Source organism: Antennarius striatus, chromosome 6, assembly GCF_040054535.1.
Source record: "Antennarius striatus isolate MH-2024 chromosome 6, ASM4005453v1, whole genome shotgun sequence".
In the NCBI taxonomy this organism is placed as follows: domain Eukaryota; kingdom Metazoa; phylum Chordata; class Actinopteri; order Lophiiformes; family Antennariidae; genus Antennarius; species Antennarius striatus.
The window spans coordinates 15,820,608-15,841,316 of record NC_090781.1 but is presented as its reverse complement, the minus strand read 5'-3'; positions in this window follow the sequence as shown (position 1 = coordinate 15,841,316).

Genomic DNA, 20,709 nt, shown 5'->3' with positions numbered 1-20,709 from the left:
GCTGCCCCTGCTGCTGCTGCTGCCACAAGGAGCCACAGCCGACTGCAGAGAGCCAACCCAGGTTGTAGCTGAAGTTTAGTGCCACCGTGCTATGCTGAAGGGAAGTGTGAATTACAGACAAACCAGCTCTATTCCGTGTGGTTTATTTCTGAGATGCGACCCTGGTTCCAACTAAGAAGCGCGCAGAGGCTGCATTCACACTACAGACAAAAGAAGTAAAACCAGATTTTTTTTCTTCTTCCAACATATAACTCAAGTCTGATTTTTTTTCCCCACCAGATGGCGTGAAGAGCACAAATCACGTACATTCTGCTCTTTTCCATTCGAAGCCTAGACAGGAATCTGATGGTTGATGTGGCAGCAATCTGAAATGTCAGATCAGATTCCCACTGAGCACACTCACTTAAATGTTTTGTTGGAAGTGATAGACACATTGGGAAAAATGTGGAAAAGAACACTTAGGGATTGTTTTTCAATCCATTTTCAACATTTACCTCCACTTTAGCTGATAGCAGTGGCAGCATCAGGTAATCAGAAATCCTATCCTACAAAACCTTTCAGCTCCTTCAGAGGATACCAAATTTTTCACTGGTCAAAGGAGATATGCAAAACCCTGTGGCAAGTAGTAGTTCCACCCTGGGGTCTCCTCCCAGTCCGATATAGCTGGATAACCTCAAAGGTATGTTATCCTGGAGCCAGAGAATCACTGATTACATTTGGCGAAGGGGTTCGTATGATCCCAGGAGCTTGGCACAGAGCATAAATGAGTGAACCACACACTAAGGTGAATGTGAACAGTCAAGAGCCGATCTGAGAAAAAATGTCTGACCTGCGTCACTTTCACCAACCGTGTGAACATGAGACCAGCGCCACCTGAACGACTGGAAAATTCCTCTAAAGAAGTGCTGTTTGGAGTTGACGTTCCTTGACCTTGGAAGCCTCCTCTTAGCATCTGGAATCACATATTATTCTCCGCATTTTATGAGTTGTCAACAAAAATATTATTTAATAGTATTGGTAGATCTGGATCTGATTTTCAAGAAACCAGTCAACTGCTTTGGCCCAGGATTCACCCCATCCAGAATTTCATCAAAACCTGCTGACAGCCATTTGTGATATTTCACGCACATACAAACAATCATCTCGTAAAATCATCAAATTCTTCCTGGCTGAGGCAATAAAGATTAATGTCTTGGAATAAGTTTCACAAGTCTTGATATTTTTCAAAGGTTCACTTTTAAACTTTATCTCACTTCATTGATCCCAAAATGGGAAATTATCGTTATTCTCACACCATACACAGAGATGTTAGACATGCATTTATTTATTGCATAGAGGCCCTTGAACAAACACACAACGTTGGCATACAAATTAGTATAGGGAGGCAGCGTGAGGGGTCGTGACTTCGGGGTGTGCCACAAGCAGCTTGTAGAGGGAACAGCACCTTGCTCAAGTGCACCTCAGCAGTGGCCGGGAGGTGAGCTGACACCTCACTTACTCTGATGATGTCTGGCAGGAGCGGGATTTGAACCGCCAATGTCTGGGCGAGATCTGATCATAGGACGTCCGCTCCTCCGCTGAGCCACTGCTGCCCGATATAGTAAAACATTTGCAATATAGAAACAGGTTTCCACTCTGGAGTAGAGATCTGTAAAGTAAATGAAACTAGTTTCATTTTTTCTATTTAATTCTATATACTGTTATAATCCTTAAAGGGAAATTAAGAATGCACACTCTCATATGTTAGTCAATCACAATCACACCTTGCTCAAGGGCGCCTCTTCAACTGGCCAAACAGTCACATTACCTAGCTGAGGTTTCTTTAGAAGAGCCCGACCAACATAAAGAGTAATTTCCCTTGGGGATTATGGATGAATCAATATACATCTTCAATAAAACTCTCAAAAAATATCATATTCAGCTGCTAATACATTCAGGTGTTCCTGAACCATAGCGAGGATCTGCATAAATCAGCAGTACCTTGGGATAACAACCTCAACGAACCACAACATCACAGGGCGACCTAGATTCCTGGAGACAGAGATTCCATCAGATGTTGAAGTAAAGAAATCTCCTGAGGATATTTTTGCCAGTACCCCTAACTTTAGTTCACCTCCCCTCTTTAAAGGAGCACAGCCGGCATCACCAGTCAAGCCGTGAGAAGAGCTCTCTTTTATCTTAAGTGATGCCGGAGCCAAAACCCTGCTTGCCTTTCTTGTCACTTGGTGAACACTCTGAGAGTTCTTTAACATTAGCTGGTTTGTATTTAGAGCTTATAAACAACAGAGCAGCCCCGCCGGGGCAACAAGCATATTTGTTATTGAGAAACAGTTGGTAGATTGTTACTGGAGTAAGTGCATGCAACCAATCATCTTACATTCATTCTCTTCTTTTGTCGGTTTATTAATTCTTGTTGTGGCAAAGCAGTACTGACATATCTGAAATAATAAAAAACAGCCATCCCTACCACAGTTCAACATTTGTGCTGGCTTGAAGACTTTACCTCCTGCATACCTGCTTATGTCTCCACATGCTCAGTCTGTGAGCTGCCCTAGTGTATCACAAAGTAAATGGGTTGCAGTGCTGGCAGGTTCTCATTATTATTACACCAGGTGGCAGAAGGTCAATTTACACAGACATGTACACACTACCATGTCTAACGAGACACACACACTGTGAGGAAAGTCATCCAGCTGCACAGTCTGCCCTTCTTGTTCTGATAGCCTTCCTTCAGATTTTGGTCACAATCCAGATCATTATATGCAAGTAGAATTTTTCAAAAATCATTCTTAGCAATTTTTATACATGACATATAAAATTTGAAAAGTGCCTGTTTTAAAATGACATATTTCTAATTCCCAAAATGCTTGAATACACATTTTAACGTAAGATCTAAAATTAAAATTTTTTTTTTAAAAACATGAGTTGTAAGTCCAATTAATATTCTATGTCTGTTGATTCAAAACATTTACATTCATAAAACTCACATAAAATTCACTTCAAGAAGATAACAAATGATAATGATATGATCAAAAATGAACTTTTATTGTGTGGAATCAATTTAGTGTCAAATCTTATGTAGCTTCAAAAACTACTGAGCGATATTCTGGAGAAAATCAGCATCATGAAATATGAATTTTCTAGCATAAGCATGAAACTGGTGATGATACCAGTGATTCCAAATTACAGGAGAGGGTTTTCATGGGCAAAGAATCAAAATGATTTATTATGGACATGTTGCTTTTGCATGTATGGGAAACTGAGCTGCGTTATTGGATGTTTGTCCTCTTCTACTGCTGTCTGCAAATGTAATGAGATGAGGTAAGAAAACTAAATGAATGCATCTGATACATTTCAGCGTTTGGCAATGTTATAGATTCCATGGCATGATCTTGTGAAACACAAAGGACTGTTTTAAATCATCAGGATATGACTTAAAGAACATTTTTTATTGTATTATATTACCACAATGCTTCTTGAATGTAAATACTGTACACATAGTTTTACATACAAATGTCACAAACACTAGATGTTGAGAAGGCTCTCATATTTTGGAGCCAGCATACTAATCAGATAAAATGTTTACTGGACAGAATTGTGTATTCCTTTGTGTGTACTTTCACAGATGAGAAAATATAAAAAGATACAAAAGCCAAACTGCAAAACTGTCGATCTGATACATTCATGTTTTTAAAGTAAGCAGGCTGGGGATTCCACTGTTTATAAATTGTGTAAAAACATCAGAAGAGCTTGTATTTCACTTAAGTTTAGCAAAAACTCTGATCAGACTTTGCTTTAAATCTGAAATTTAATCTACATTCATCTTACCCAAGGTCCCATCACAATTTTTTTTTAATGTCTTTTTCATGTACACAACACTGCACTGAGTACAATCTTTGAGTTCAGTGCCTCTTTCCCACTGCTTGAGAGCATCTTGACTGTTGCTATGAGTCATAGGACACCATGAATTAAAAGAGGTTTGTGTATAAATCTGCAATTCTACTTTGAGGTTGGATGCTGTCCACATCACACGGCTGTGGTCTTGGTAATTTTACTGTGATGGCTATTTTAGAAACATTTGACCATGAACAGAGGACAAAGTACTAAGTTTGGCTCCTGTGGCTAAGCTGAGCATCCATGGAAGAAATAATATACAAATCAAATTTAATCAGCATTAATTTTCAGGTTTGTTTTTCCAGTAGAATTAATTCCATCATAATAAAAGTACATCAAAGGGATGGGGTCAATCCAGTTATTTCCAAGCTGCACCACACAACAGCAGTGTTCATTCTCAACATCTTACGTTGTAAATATTACCTATTATTTACTAGGGATTGTACTCATCATTACAAAATCTAAATATTTAACATACAGACGACTGGAGTCTTTGTCAGAATGTTTGTGCTGGTATGTGCATATGTAGGTAACAAAGCAGAGCTATTTACAACATTTAGAAAAATATTTTTGAAATGTATCACAACTTGGACAATAAAATTATAGCATCATACACTGATCTCACCAAATTATTCTGATACATGACAGACAATTCCAAAATTTGGAAAACACATTTAGTTTTGTTTTTTTCAAGAGAATTAACATAATTACCAGGATGATTTAATTATATCTTGGCTTTTTTATAATTTTTTAGTTTTGTGTCATGCAAAACAGAGGGTTTAGTCCAAAATTAGCTAAATCTAGTTTATTCCAGAGTTCAAAAACGAAGTGATCAAATTCAGCTGGAAGTACAAAGACATAAGGCTGATGCAAAATCAGGAAACAGGCACAGGTCAAAATCAAAGAAGTCCAAAACATGCATACAAAGCAGAAAGGAGTTCAATCAATGGCAAATTCAATATGCAAGATGGGTGGTATAAATGCTCAAAAACAAGGAAAGGGTGAGTGACTTATTGAGTAGGCTTGTAGCTGGCTGACTGGCAGACAAGGTTTGAAAGAGTGATAGAGGGTGAAACTGGGGTAGTAGTGGGTACAGGCTGGCCAGGGCTGGCTGAACACTGAGCAGGAGGGAGGGGATTTGAAGGAGCAAGAAGCTCCAGCAGGGTCCCTGACAGTTTTGCTACTTTTAATGACATTAAACTCTTTAAAGTAGAGTTAAATTATTTTAAAAATGGTGTTCTTAATTGGAAATAATAACTTTGACTCAACATTACCTAAACAAACAAAAAATAATAAATCTGGATCTTTCACTTAAATACAAATAACAATGCCTCAGTACAAAGTACATCTTGTTGACCAACCGGATCAATGGAGAGCAAAAGCTTTTTTTTATTTTTATTTTTTTCAGGTAGACTGTGAGGATATTTGATGGAGAGACCACAGTGGTGGTTTTGTGGATTAGGCATGTGCTCTAGTAGAGGTCTAACATAGATTTTTATTGGGGTAAAACATTATCCAGAGAAACCGCTAAGCCATTTCCTGCAGACTGTATTTGGGGAAATATGAGCTTTGGGTTTTTTTTAACCTGGAAAAGAATGTGCTTCACTTACTTGATGGATGATAAGACCTAAGATCAGGTATTGATCAAGTTAAAGAGTGTTGTCAGGTAAAGTACACTGTGTACTTGGCACGTGCGTGTGTGTTTGTCCACAGACTTTATATAAGCTTAAACTCTACTGTTCTTTCCAAAGATATCACAATAATAAGTGCACAGGTGGTTTTCGTTTACTTAAAATAAATGGTAAAGTAATTCTCTTCTTATCCTTTTTTGTTTAATCATGATGTAAAAAATCTTTTATTTCTGTTTAATGGAACAACGAAAGTTGAATGTAACTTTTTTAATACTACAAAATGAAGACTAACCAACCCTATATATTTGAATCAAATTTAGGATCTAACGTTACTGTTAGCATAGAAAAACCAAGACTCTCCACTGTACCCTGATGGTATAGCGAGTCATTAAAGTTGTTGATGACAATCACTGTATTTTCTTTGTCCTGGTTTGATGCATTGTGGGACATTTAACAGTCCTGACTAAGTACATTAGCAGTTTAATAAATAAATGGTTTCTTTTACTCCATTTTCATAATCTCTTTGATCCCACAGTTGCTCCTAAAGAACAGGAAATGGACTGACAATTGAAAGGTTCATCTTCTGTCCAGGCACCTGCAGAGGTGATTCTGCTGTTATTGCTGTTTCAAGGTCATCACCTTTACACAGCAGCCTAAAAATGTCACTATTTTCTATCTATGTGACCAGGAAGGTCAACGAATGCATTACCTTTGGTCCCATGTTTGTTTAATGAACAACTAACCATTATACTTTTTATGGTTATTTCATAGTGTTTCTAGTTGTTGATGTCATGATTTTGTTTGAAACAGAAAATACTCATTTTAAAAAAATAGTGATCATCATTTGCACAATTTTGGTGGAGGCAAAGCATAATGGGCTGGTTGCATCGCAGGAAAAACACAATGAAACATCAAAACAACTAGAACAAGAACTATAAAGAGAGTCCTGCCTCCAACAACACCACCATCACTGAACCTGATCCTAACCCTGTGTAATTTGAAAAAACTTTCTAAGTTTTGTCAAAACCAAATCCTCTGACACTTGTTTAGCAGAAGTTTATCTCCCATATGACGATGTTTGTTGGAAATCAAGGAGTCTGAATCTGCTATATCTCAGCTACATGTTGCAGCTGAGTTTCATACATGCTGGTAATGTCACAGTGGTATGTCCGTTACCCCAATGTGAATTAAATTATGTTATTGCAAATGAAACATCCATTTTATTTTCCTGAATACAATTATTTGCCCTCATAAAATTGGCACAATGTTGCATGAAAATGGTCTTATAAAGTTGAAGACACAGAAAAGGCCATTCAGAAATAGCATCTGTATCTTGATCTGCCTCAAATATTCCTCGGCCGAAAATACTTCCAAAATAAATTGTCAACAAAGTACATTGGCAAACAATCATTAAGCAACTGATGATCACATAATTAAGATTGAGTTCTATTCACTGTCTTGGTGACATTAATGGTAAACCTGCACGCTCAATGGTGGCCAATGTCTCATTAAAGTAACACACTGCAGTCAGTAACAACCTTCAGTTTCCTGTCCTGTCATGTCTCAATATCTGCAGTATGAGCCATTCATTGTGGGAGACATTGCTTTGTTGTGTTGTGTTTTGTTGTGTTGTGTTGTGTTGTGTTGTGCTTTGTTGTGTTGTGTTGTGTTGTGTTGTGTTGTGTTGTGTTGTGTTGTGTTGTGTTGTGTTGTGTCGTGTTGGGTCGTATTGTGTTGTGTGTCAAGGGCTTTCCAAACAAGACCCAATGTCTTTGGTGACAATAACTTACACACATTTACACTAACATTGTATGTGGGCAGATCAAATGAGTTCATCTGCTGTCCATTGCAGTAAATATCCAATGTAAACAGTTTAGCATTGATGCAAACCATCTTAGGGTTCACATCCTGTATTCCTGGAACCCATTCTGCGGATTGCTGGAGTCTCATCCAAAAGGTTTACATTCAACTGGTCAAACTTGGACACAGATTGTCAAAGACCATTTAGAAAGCCACACATTTTAGTACAAGTGAAGAGGGATTTTGAGTTCAGCTAAGTGCAATTGAAGCAAAATGAAATAGTCCAAGGACACAAAGTGAGAAGGTCCAGTGCTGGATTTTTGTGTTTCTTTACCCCCTCCTAAGGAGGGAGGCTTAAAATACTTTAATTTTTTAACAGGTCACAGCAAGATTTATGGTGACAGATGTAGTTATGATCATGCTCTCATGGAGACAGAGAAATAATTGGAGCACCATATGCCCAGTGAAACAACCTATCAATCTTCTTCTTCTTCTTTTCCTTTTGGCTTTTCCCTTCAGGGGTCGCCACAGCGAATCAGTTGCCTCCATCTAGCCCTGTCTTCTGCATCCTCTTCTCTCACACCAACTACCTTCATGTCCTCTCTCACCACATCCATAAACCTCCTCTTTGGTCTTTCTCTAGGCGTCCTGCCTGGCAGTTCAAAACTCAGCATCCTTCTACCAATATATTCACTATCCCTCCTCTGGACATGACCAAACCATCTCAGTCTGACCTCTCTGACCTTATCTCCAAAACAATAATCATAATCATAGAAATAAAATACTGTATCTCTATTGTATAAGAACATATTATTGTATAAGAACAAAAACTGAAAAAACTGTGTCTGTGGACACTAAATGACAAAGACAAAGATGTACCAAACATGACAGCCTTTTCATTGCTGCTGGGAGATTCAGCTTATGTGTTGTGATGATCATCTTGAGTGCTTCAGCCTTACAGAATGAAAATGAATTAATTCAATTCCTCCAAACTACGTATTTGTATTTACATTCAGCATCGGAACACATCACAGATACTTAATATTCTCTGTCTTTCACATCGTATTTCTTCAACACCACACACATCTGCTCTGTCCCTGGCTCTTATACAACCGTCTGACTTTTAACAATAACACCCACTTCAGAAAAAACATGTCTTTTGGGCTGTCGAGAGTGAAAGCTTTCTAATTAGTCTATCAATCACATAGTGCAGCATGTCGTTCTCCTGAAGGATGGAATTCCGCAGACATTGTTGGAAGCCTAACTGATTCTGATGGAGATCACTTTTAGTCTCCAGGAATGCATTCTGCTGTGCAAGAAAGGAATGCCCAGTATTCAGAGGGATGCTCAGGAATTCCCAAAACAATTACATTGTTCAAGCAAACATTTCTTTGAGGTTTGGGAAAAAGCCTCTAATCCCATTACTTCACACTGCAGTAATGGGAGTCTCCGTGCTATGACAATGCACTACGTTCTGAAAGTGTGGGCTCTTCTAGATCTGTCATTTTGAAGCACACCATAGCAGTAAGCCTTGGCAGTGAAATGAGCGATCACTATCAGGGTCAGCACAGAGCATACTGGGTAAATTCCTGCATCTCTTTACCGATAAAGCTTTACTGAACACTGTTAAGACTGCACATCTTGACCACAATATACAATCATAAACGGCATGACTGAAAAGGGAGCTCTTTCAAAGCATGTGACAGAATAAAATGGAATAAAATATTACTACTCAAAGTATTTTTCTGCGCCATGAGTCAGTTGCTGTGATCATTTTCTTTGGCAGATGAGAATTTTTTTCTTGCTTTCACAGGAAGCATAAATGATCCACACTCCCCTATCTCTATAAATTATAACCCTGTGTGGGGAGCAAATGTTGTCCTCTTTCACAACCTCCTCTCAACTTGTCAATTAGCATCAACACTTAAGATTATTGTCAAAGTAAATACAGATTTGTTACCAGCGGTCATGGACCAGGCTTGAGTTACAGGAAAAAAACAAAAATATCTCTTACTAAATATGGTTAACCTCTTTGAATCATATCCATATGGAGAAGCAGACCTGATGCAGACAGTGTCTAGTAGCAGTGTTAGTCTCATTATGCTCCATATGACCCAGAGGTTGCAAGGGTTCCAGCCCAAGTACATACTTTCTTGTTTGAGATTTCAATAGCTATCTTTATGTCAGACTGTAATAATGCTTCTCAAAAAGAAATTGACAATGTTCAAAGATCGATACTAAAGTGTTGTTTAGGGATAGGACATGCATCATCATGGCCACATGAGTCATACGGTCATGTTCATGAAAAAACATTAACATAACAAGAAGCAGGACTAACAAGAAGCAGGACTGAATACTTCGAAATGGTAAAAGGTTCCGCATAGAGATGCAAATTGAAACACTTTCTGAATGCAGACCGTGAGATATTTATTAAATTAAAATGAGGATTTATGCATTTTTAAAAAAAAACTTTGCTCACACTTCAAAATATATTTTTCCAAGAGAATTTCCTTACTGCACATTTTTATTATTGGGTTTAATAGTTACAATCAATTTTGTATGATATTTTTCTAACGTTGTACACATAAAATTTTCATTTTGTTTTCCAAACAAATAACATCATCCCTGATAGCCATAGACACCCTAAGAGTTATAGAGGAAGGTTTTACTGTCAAAATCACTCAATTATGATGAGATTTCCCCAACAGGAATACTGGATAAGACATTAAGTTTCTCTGGCCATTTGAGGAAGTATTCCTTGAAACAGTAATATTTTTTAACAATTATGTAAAGGCTATCCTTCACCAAATACCAATCACGATGATGCAAAAGAAACGAAAGCTGCTGAGCCTGGAGAAGTATGTTTATCCCCTGGGTTTTCTAAACCCTCTCCAACCTGGTGGGCTCAACATTGTACTGTATGGTTCAATACACTTACAGTATGCCTCCTCATCCTTTGGCTGTAAATTACATGTAATTTATATTCCACAAGTGCCAAATATGCACATGTGTGCTTCATTCGTACTGAATTCAAAAGTAATGGCAACAGATCATGAATAAAAGTGACTGAAAAAGTATAGTTTATCATAGGTCAAAATGATAGAAGATTCATTTATCAAAATTTTGACATTTAATTTTATTACCTCCTGCTTCAAAGCACTGATGTATTGTGATTGTCAGCGTTCGTGTGTTCGTTCGTTTGTTTGTTCTTTTGTTCATTTGTCCGTCCGTTTGTATGTCCGCCAAATATCATTGCAACCATTGAAGATAGAATAATGAAACAAAAAGCACTTTACTCGGGCGGCCAATGGGATGAAAATGAGATAATGACCTTGACCTTGAGGAATCTAGGTCAAGGTCAAATTTTAACTTTTGTACAATCAGGAAGTGGATAAGATAAATAAGAGGGAGAAGGCCAGTGTGTGTAAGACTACTTTCATAGATCAAAGCTACTGCTTTGATCTATGAAAGTAGGTCAGAGCACTAGCTTTGATCTTTGACCTATACAAGTAGGTCAGGGTAAGATTTTGATTTCAGGGGTGTTGCCGAATGTTGCAGTCTGGGACTGCATTGTTTCTTGGCATATTATAATTATGGATTGACATAATTCATAATTATAATATAATTATAATACAAAAACGGCTGCCTATGGCCTCCAGTGCCTCTGCTGTATTTATCCTTGAAGTAGAGCCTTCAAACGGTGCATTGGCCAGGGTCAGCTGCTGGATCTATGAAGCTCACCTCATATTCATATGGAGAATATCAGAAATTCTGTGACATCAAAGAGTAGAAACCCACAGCTGCGACCATGTACATCCATTTTCTGAGATCTGAACAGTTGGTCAGCTGTGATCCATGTCAAGTGAAAACTACATTAGGAAGCATGCAACGTAGTTTCTGGAGTTAAGTAAGATATATCTCAGGAAAGTGGAAGAAAAGCTTCTCGGAACATAAAAATATAAACATAAAAAATCTATATCATAATTAAGAAGAGGGATGGAGCATAAATGTGATGGGGTGCACTGAAAGATCCAACATCAAAATGTCATGCTCCAATGTTAGTTATGCACAGATGTGCATGAAGAGTGCTGCTATGATATTGTCAAAGCCATATGTGCTCTGGTCTGCACAAACATATAATCAGTAGCTCTCGATAAACCATCCGCTCTGGCCACAGCTAAAAATACACAAGTAAGGTTTCACATATGAAATTAGCAATAAATAGACTGATTCAGTCATTTAAATGGTGAAAGTAATAATTTCAATCCAGCAGACGTGGTAGATATTTTCATACAGTCTGTACCTTTTGCTGATTTTCAGACATTTTAAACCCAAATCTTCTGTCTGAGACACAGGAAGTCCTTTTATTTTGTGACTCATAAGGGCAAGATTTAGAGCCAAGGCCACTGGCAAGTAATTAAAACATAGTAAGACTAAATGGTAAGTAACATAATAAGAGGTTCAGGATGCAATACACAGAACAACACAGCTCATTAGAGTTATCAACCATTTAGCTCACAACCAGCGTTTCAAAGGTTGAAACCTATGTACTTTAACTTTTTAATATAGTTGAACCCATAACAAACCAAAATACTAATTAACACATTTTAAATCTTTATGTTTAAAGCTCCTGGTCTACTGCACAGCTGCTGCAAGTGCGGAAGGTATAATTTCCAGCTCTTGTAAAGAGAGGAAGTTCCAAAAGAACTCTTCTGAAAAAGAAGCTGAGAAGCTAAAATTACCTGACGTTTCATCATACTTTGCCTTCTTACCTATTCAAGCACCCTGGGACCTTCCTTATCCCAAATGGGATTTGTTGAAATTCCTCTGTGACCAATTCTTTCCATCATATGTGGAATCTCTATATTACTAAATTATGTTAACCAGCGGGGTCTCCTATGGGATCACTTCTGGTACACATGACAAAAAATTTTTGGAACCCGCAAATTAGCATTATAGATTTCATAAATACTTTTTAACAGGATGTCTCTTTTATGACCCCTCTTCTCATAGACAAAATAAAACATCAAAAGTCCAGTAATATTAAAAAACATTTTTCAGATTAAAATTGTGTTTTTCCTTGTGGTAAGTAGATAATTAAAACTTGTGCTCTCAGTGAAAAAGGGCTGATATATCAAACTCACTAACTGACATCCATAAAACCCTGTTTAGTCTCATCCCATTCTACTGTTTTACATCTGGACAATGATGAGTTCTACCGAAGAGGGAGGATTTAACCAACATGATACAGTGATGTCTTTTGACAAAGCCTAGAAAATTTAATATCTTTTGGACCACCAGGCAGCTGGAGGACAGACTGAAAGACAGGAAAGCAAAGCATTGCAGACATCGGAATTCAACAAGGAGGCATCACCTAATTTAAAGCTGCAAACATGCATATCAAAAGGTCTAACTCATCATTCTGACACAGACAGGGGAAAAATTGAGGGCGAGAGAAGGTAAAAGCCAGTAAAAACAGCATAACTTGCTTTGATGTGTGGTGTAAAACCATTTCATTCACAAGATTTGGGTGAGGAGGTTTCCACAGAGGGTTTACTTCCGATGTCATGCTTGGCTAGCCTGCGCCAAAGATGTTGTTTTAATTGTGTGCAGAGAGAGGGAACGGGCTGAGACAGCAGCGGGATAGAATAACAGGGTCTAATATCCATCAAAGTGTTTTTCTAATCACCACAGGGACTCTGCGGTATCAGAAGTGTCTCTCCAGATTATCTCGTGTCTGGTACTAACATCACATGCAGTGAATTAATATGTCAACTCTGCAATCATTAATAGGTGTCTTCGTGATTCTGTATTATTAACTTTACATGTCTATAGCGGTTTCCAATGGATCATATGCAAGACTGGACACTGAGACAAAACCACTGACAGTTTTATGCTCTATTTTAATCTGTCATTAGACATTGCAAAGTGTGTGAAAATTTTCTTTGGACAGCTTTCTTCAAACAGCACATTTTATTAACTGTAACAAGGAATTATTTTCATTTGACAGGGAAATGATGAATTAAGAAATGGTGATTTTATCGGTTGAGATCAAACACTTTACTGTGGGGGGAAAAAAATCTTTAGTTTAATAAAGTTAAAGTGCATTTTTAGTTATGAACTCTGTAAACTTAGCCATCTACACCTGAAACATTTTGTGCAAATTTATATTTACACTATACACTATATAACTGAAGGGCAAACTGGAATTTTTACTGCACTGCATCCAAAGGCTGCACAGTCAGATAGAGGTTTCTTGTAAAAAATAAAATATATTTCACCTCAGATTATTTAACACAGTACAAATTGTTAACAAAAAAGTATCACTGCATAGAACAGGTGACACATCAGTGAATGATGATGTAATGAACAAAAAAAAGCAAACTATTCTTGTACTCAACCATTTAAAGCCTTTCAGGATTTTGAGACTTTTACTTCATAAGTTTGATTATTTTTTTTCTTTAAAAACCTGATGTATACAATCAGACGTATGCATTTGCATTTTCCTTTCAAAAAATTCCAGATTAGCAAAAATTATGCAAATTAAAGCTGATATATACAGTATAAATGTATATAAACTTTTTTTTTTCATTGACATATTTCTCAGAAGACCATCTTCTACAAAATAAGATATTTTTCTGGCAATTATTTAATAGTTCAGCCTTTAAGACGCTAGTCAAGGTTTTCAATTTCAACATGCAACCTTTCTTTTTTTTTCTTTTTTTGTGGTTGTGGTTTTTTGCGAATTCACATGATGTGAATATGTCTTCCACATAGTGTGGTTACAGGAAAACTCTAGCAGCTGCTGGAATTTGAAACTGAAAGGTTACAGAATGTTATGAACTCCACCAAACACCAAACTTTGGCAGCGCATCCAGAGAACTGCAATATAACCAGTTACTATGTAAAGTGGAGGAAAAAGTTCTGCAGCTTTCTCACCTTTTTGTCAACATTGGGGTCAGACTAGGTAATATTTGGTCATTCATGCTCATAAATTTGGATAGAACAATATTTTTGGACTGTTCTTTAAAGGCAATTTGAATTTTTTTTAATCAACTCAGTTGCGAATCCACATGCTGGTGGCATATCCCAAGGCACTCGACCAAATCGGGGTGCAGTGCAACCAGTCTAAATGTAAGAGGGCTTCTTGTGGTGAGTGATTCCAAAACATCTGCATCTTTTGTGACATGATCTCCGCATCTGGCCTCTGTCCTGATTGTTTCTAGGGTGTGGGCATCCACCAGCAGCTGTAACCCACCACTCCCAGATGGTTCTGATAGGCCAAGTGACTTGCTGTTTGTTAGGCGTGGGGTGATCTTTGATCCTCTAACAACGTTGAATGCAGGGCTCTCGTGAGGAGTGCCTGAAAGGCCCTTGGAGCCTCACAACGGAAGCACAGCAACCTCACAGAAGGGCCTGTGGTGCACTGTGGTGAAAACAGCCATGGTAAAATGGCCTCAGCTGTGGAAAAGAACTCTTTGGAAACCCCCTGTGTCTGTCCAGACCCAGTCCTGCTACTGGCATTGTAATTGAGGAAGTAAACACATCTTCTTCTTCTTTCCATTCACATAAGTATAGTATTTAATATCTTGACATTTACACTAGCGTGAAAGGAAAGAAATAAGAAAAAATGTCACATTTTAGTTTGTTTTTTAATTAAAGATGTAGAAATAACCACAGAAAAATGTAATCCAGTGAAGATATCTATGAATTCAAATGATGCTTTTCACAATTTCTGCATTGGAATTCCATTTCTGTTATACATTACTCCTAAGTAATATGGTACATAGCCGTATGGAGGAAACTAATGCCTCTAAATAGCTCTTTTTTTTCTTTACTGAAAAAAGAAGTTTGCCCTGCTGCTGACATGAACACTGTGCCTGAGCTCCACATGGCTGCAGTCTCTTTGAACTGATGAGCATCCTGCTCCTTCGTCCCAGAGCTATAAAGGCCTTACCATCCCTGTCATCGTTATGACAGCCTTTATACACCCACCACTTTGTTTAAAAGAGAAGCGGTGCACACCAGGCCAGAACTTCAAAAATAAACAGAGCATTTATGGACCGGAAAAGGTTTCGCATAGCTGTACCACTCCTGCTTCCTCTCTCATCCAGCATAGCTTTGTCCAACTGCAAAAGCACTTCAGCAACAGGTCATAAAGCAGCGGATTTTTTGCCTCATGCTTTTAATACCCATGTCTCAAACTGGTGTCTGAAAGGCCCAAGGTTCCCTGAGGAGTTTCTTGGGGTCCCCTATGGGAAAGGAGAATTATTTGTTTTAACTGTAATTCCATCCATAAATAGCAGAATTGCAGATTTTATGTTTTTCTATGAAGGGCCTCAAAAGCTTTCTGAAATGCAGCATGTAAAAGCAGGGTTTCCCTCCGACGAAACCTGAAAATCGGACTCGTTGATCTATTTTGCATAAAATGTTTGAGAATCACATTTTGCGTTACATGCCTTTAAAAGTGACACCCTGATATTTTCTGTGTGTATCAGCCAATGGGATATATACTCCATAAAAATGTTGCTACACTCTACGTAATAGCTTTAGTGACCTCCCTTCATCGTGCAAATGCTTTTCCATTCACAGACTAGAGGAAAGGTTGGTGACCCACACCATCCATCCATTTCTCTGTTGACAAGACTCACAATCATCTCATCTACAGGTCATGTAGATGAGATGATTGCAGGTCACAGCTCTGCTGGAGCCTATCCCAGCTATATATAGGTGAGAGATGGAGTACACCCCGAAGAAGACCCCACCTCATCGCAGGGCCACATGCAAATGTAGACAACCACTCATGCTCACATTCACACCTACGGACCTACAGTGTGAACAATTCATCTAAACTGCATGTCTCTGAAGGTGGGAGGAAACTGGAGAACACAGAGGGAACCCGTGCAGACAGGGGGAGAACATACAAACAACACACAGAAAGAATCAAACCCGTAACCTTTTGCTGTAAGGTAACAGCACTACCTGCTGTGCCACCATGCCACTGTCATGAGCATGAGGACTGTATTTTGAAAAAATACACCTTACTGAAGATCAACAAAGTAAATTTTAAAAATTAGTCCCTGAAAACCAAAAGTCATTGTCTTGTTACTATGTTATTGTTACTGTGCTGCTGTTGTCATGTTTAAAATGTGGGAAAATTAATGAAATCCATTTTGTGTACAACTCATTTTGAAACAAGTCTTTCTTTTTCAGACTTCAGATAAAGGTGGAAGGTGACGAATGACTCAGATTCAGGCAGCACTGTCTAACTGAATTATTTCCCTAAATCATTGTGTCTGCTTTAAGTTCTGCACGAATATCTTCAGGTTTCTGTGTGTGGTATTTTTTTCACATGTTTGATGAAAAGCATTCATTAAGTAAGTATTCATTTGAGTTTGGCTACGTTGAACCACAGCTGTTGTGATGGAAATCTCTAGCATTCTTTCCAAGTGAAAAACAGTCACAATTTCATGTTTTCATCCTTCAAGGGTTATTATGAAACTTGGCACAAGTGCCTTACATTCTCCTATATGGTAGAGAAAAAAAAATTAAACTCTGAAGGTATCACAATCTGCCCTCTCAAACTGCTGCTTCATTATTTTTCCATTTACCTGCTCGCTCAACCACTGCCCATCAGCGATCCGGTCTGTATATGAGTTCCACTCAACTCCATGCTCATTTTAAAAATGTTCTTTGCCCTTCGATGCAACACTTTCCAGTACAATTACTGTTAGTGTCTTCACCTGATTGTGACCTTCCTGCTTTGTTGAATCCCCAGTAAACGCCATTGCCTTCAGTTCCCGTCTACAAGTTTGGCAAATACACCTCATGCTTCCTGTCTACCTGTTCCCTCAGCTGTTTGGCATTCAGCTGCTTTGACCCAGCGGATACCACCCCAGAAACTGTCCTGTCAATGCAGATTTCTGCTGCCCGCCCCACTCATGGGTTCCCCCGTTGAAACCTGCAAGCAGAGAACTCCTGCCATTCACCCCCACTACAGAGACTAGATACCCATCATTTGCACTAGCCCTTTCTAATACCTACCTGCTCAGGTCTGTGCCTCTGAAAGACTCATAAAAGTTGACATCAATTTTCCACACTGGACATGCTGCATTTGGGTCCTACTCTGACCAATTAGAGGGGACCTCATAAAATGAGCACAGTTGGACTTTAATGTTTTTGATTTTGTATTATGATCCCAGAAAATAGAATTTGCTTAAAGGTACCACCACAGCATCCAGGCCCTCAACAGAAGGATTAGAGACTTTTTAAAAGTGTTGCACATGGAATGCTGTACATTTCCACTTTGCTTATCTATTTTTATTGTAGTGTTTTATTCTTTTTGTGAAGAATCATTACAAATTTTAGGCATCTGTCTTAATGTTTGCTAATGCATTTTTTAAAGATTTGCGTGAGAGTGTGTTCGTTGCCAGCAACTGCTGCAATCAATCCATAAAAATAATTGATCGACTGATTTAAACTTTTTTAACAGAACCTTTGTATGAACAGTATGGATGTTCAAACTGTAGGATAAATAAAATTTGCTGTTTAAAATGTCACAATTGTCATTTTGCAGATTGTAGTTCAGAGTTGATTTTTCACAGAGCAATGCACATTTTTCCAGTTTTGTGCTGTCTTTCTAAAAATGTCATCCAAGTTCTTTTGGTTGTGTTCACACCACAGTCAACTATGCATTAAATCAAGCACTGCTCCATAATCCAATCACCAAAAAACCAAAATGCACGTTGGACAATACCTGATTGCCTTCAGTCAACTAAGGAGATTTTAATTCAGTGAATTTGGAAGCAGCTCACATTAATTTGGATCATCATGTTGTATTATGCTGCTTCTTTAAGGTATATGAAAACTGGTGGGTTGTTGTTTTTTTTTGTCCTCATTGCTATTCTTTCTAGTATAGAATAACACTGTTGCCATTCTCTCATTTTCATACGAGCTGTAAGTACTAAAATATAATGCAATACAACAATATAAAGATGACCCGGACCTGACAAAAATAGCTGTTCGTTTCAGTGTACACACTTTAATCAAATGCATTTCTGAGCTCTTGGGCATCAACAAAAGAGATGGTCAGGCAGAGCGTGCCAAGGTTTGCTGAAGGAAGAACTGACAGGAAGCTCCACTTTGGTTGTAAACCACATATTCTTCAAAAACTAACCACAACTATGTGCAGACGGTCGGAAGAAAATTTCTGTGTTTCCTAAAATGATGCGTCATAAATATATGTTAAACAGAACCAGGGGTGTGCGGTCATTGAGAGCAGGTGTGTGTGAGTTGCTAAATAGCATCCATGGTACTTGGGGACATGGGGCTTGCGGACGCAGCCACGTGCAGTCGATTTGTGGATTCACCTGAAAAATTTAAACAAATGTTGAAGAAACTTGAGAAGGAATTAGTGGCCTTCATGATGACATTGGGCAGATGTTGAGTGAGCTCCAGAGCAAGGAGTCACTACTTATCACCCTCAGGTGTTATTTATCGTCGCTGTCCAACTGGTTGGTGACCTGTCCTCCTCCTGTGAGCGTTCCACCTGCTTCACTTCAAATAGGGGGACTGCCTGGACCGAAGTAGTTGTCCACAGGCGGAAGAGGGTTCACGGTGGGGCTCCTTCTCCCCTGATATTGCTCGACAAGTTGGCAATCCGGGACCGACACCAAGAGACAGCATCTGTTCCTGCGGCTACAGACACCATGTCCCCTCTGACGGACACAACAGCCTTCCCTCCACTAGTGGCTGCCCTCTAGCAAGTGGGTGTCTAACAGGGAGCCATCCACCGGTGCAGAGGTGCTCCTCAACCCAGGAATACCCTTAATTCAATCACTTAAACCATCTGAAGCAAATGATCTTTTTAGAATTGAAAACAACACACTCAAAGACGCGGGTTTAGCTCTTGCTACTTGTATTGCCTCAATCATTAATCTTTTAATTTCATCTGGTCACTTTCCAAAATCCTGGAAATCTGCTATTGTTACCCCTGTGACTCAACTTCTTTGCATAACTACCAATCAATAAGCATTCTTCCTTCCATTTCCAAAATTGCAGAAAAATAAGTGACAGAGAAGATTGTCTATCACTTAAACAGCAGCTCCCCCTCTCTCTGCACCATGTAGTTTGATTTCAGATCGAAGCACTCCCCTGAAATGGCTACATGTGTCTTCATTGATAAAATAAATTCAATTGATATGTTGTGATGTTTTATTCTTAATAGTATAGTGTATCAATATGTTACTTATATTATATAGGTATTTGTGTGCTCTGTGCTCCCTTAATGGTTTGTTTTGTATATGTTATTTGCTCCAATAGAGTCTAATCATGTTTTCTCTCTCATAGATTTATTTTATTGCTTTTTTACATCACGGCCAGGGGACTACAAACTAACCTTCTGGATAATTCTATTTTTTTAACCATGTATAATCATGTGTTTTATGAAATTGTATTGTCCTCTTTCCCGCTCCCGTCCAGTCACCCCGGAGCGTGAGCTGACAGGGGGAGGTGGCCACTAACCTTCCGAGAACTGCCGAGGCGCAGTTGAGCAAGGCACCGTTCCCTTTATAAGTTGCTCATTAGCAGCACACCACCAAGAAGCTGCCTGCCCCTCTGCCTCCCCCTCCCACTGCATGCCTACAGGCCTCTTGTGTGTGTGTGTTACCGAATTGTACACACTACATATATGCTTGCGATTAAACTAACAGTGTGTGTAGAGTGTGCTAACAATTTCCTTACGTAAAGTATATTAAAAAAAACAAACTGTAGCCTTGGAATTTCTATGCATCTGATACAGTGTTGTACTGTATGTCCATCCATCCATCTTGTAGATGAGACTATCGCAATCATCGTGTCTACAGAGAAAAAAAATGGCTACAGAGAAAGGCGGAGCACACCCCAGATAAGATGCCAGCTCATTCGATATGAAAGACAAACAAACATATTGCGATTTGTCAAAAGACAGAGGAGGGATGTTTTTTTTTTAAAATCGTGAAAAAATAAGTAATCAACAGGCCTAATTCATTTCTAGGGTAGTAGTAAGCCCTATGAGCCTAAATTTCGAACAGTTGAACATTCATATTTGTATAAACTTGAAAAGACATACAGGTCAACGATTAATTTTCGGTGTCAGCCACAAAGTGGAAGATGTCCTAACAATTTGTGACAATTTGCCGACAATTTTTGTCAGGTATAAAGTTAGTGTCAGCAATGTATCCAAATCAGTTTAAATAAATTCACTAGACTTTAAGAAAAGGTCTTGAAGACGTTTCACCTCTCATCCAAGAGGCTTCTTCAGTTCGTAGGAACGAAACTGCGGAACCGTCGTTCAGCAACAAACGTTTCCAGCCGGATGCTGTTTTTTATCGGACAGATTTCTGTT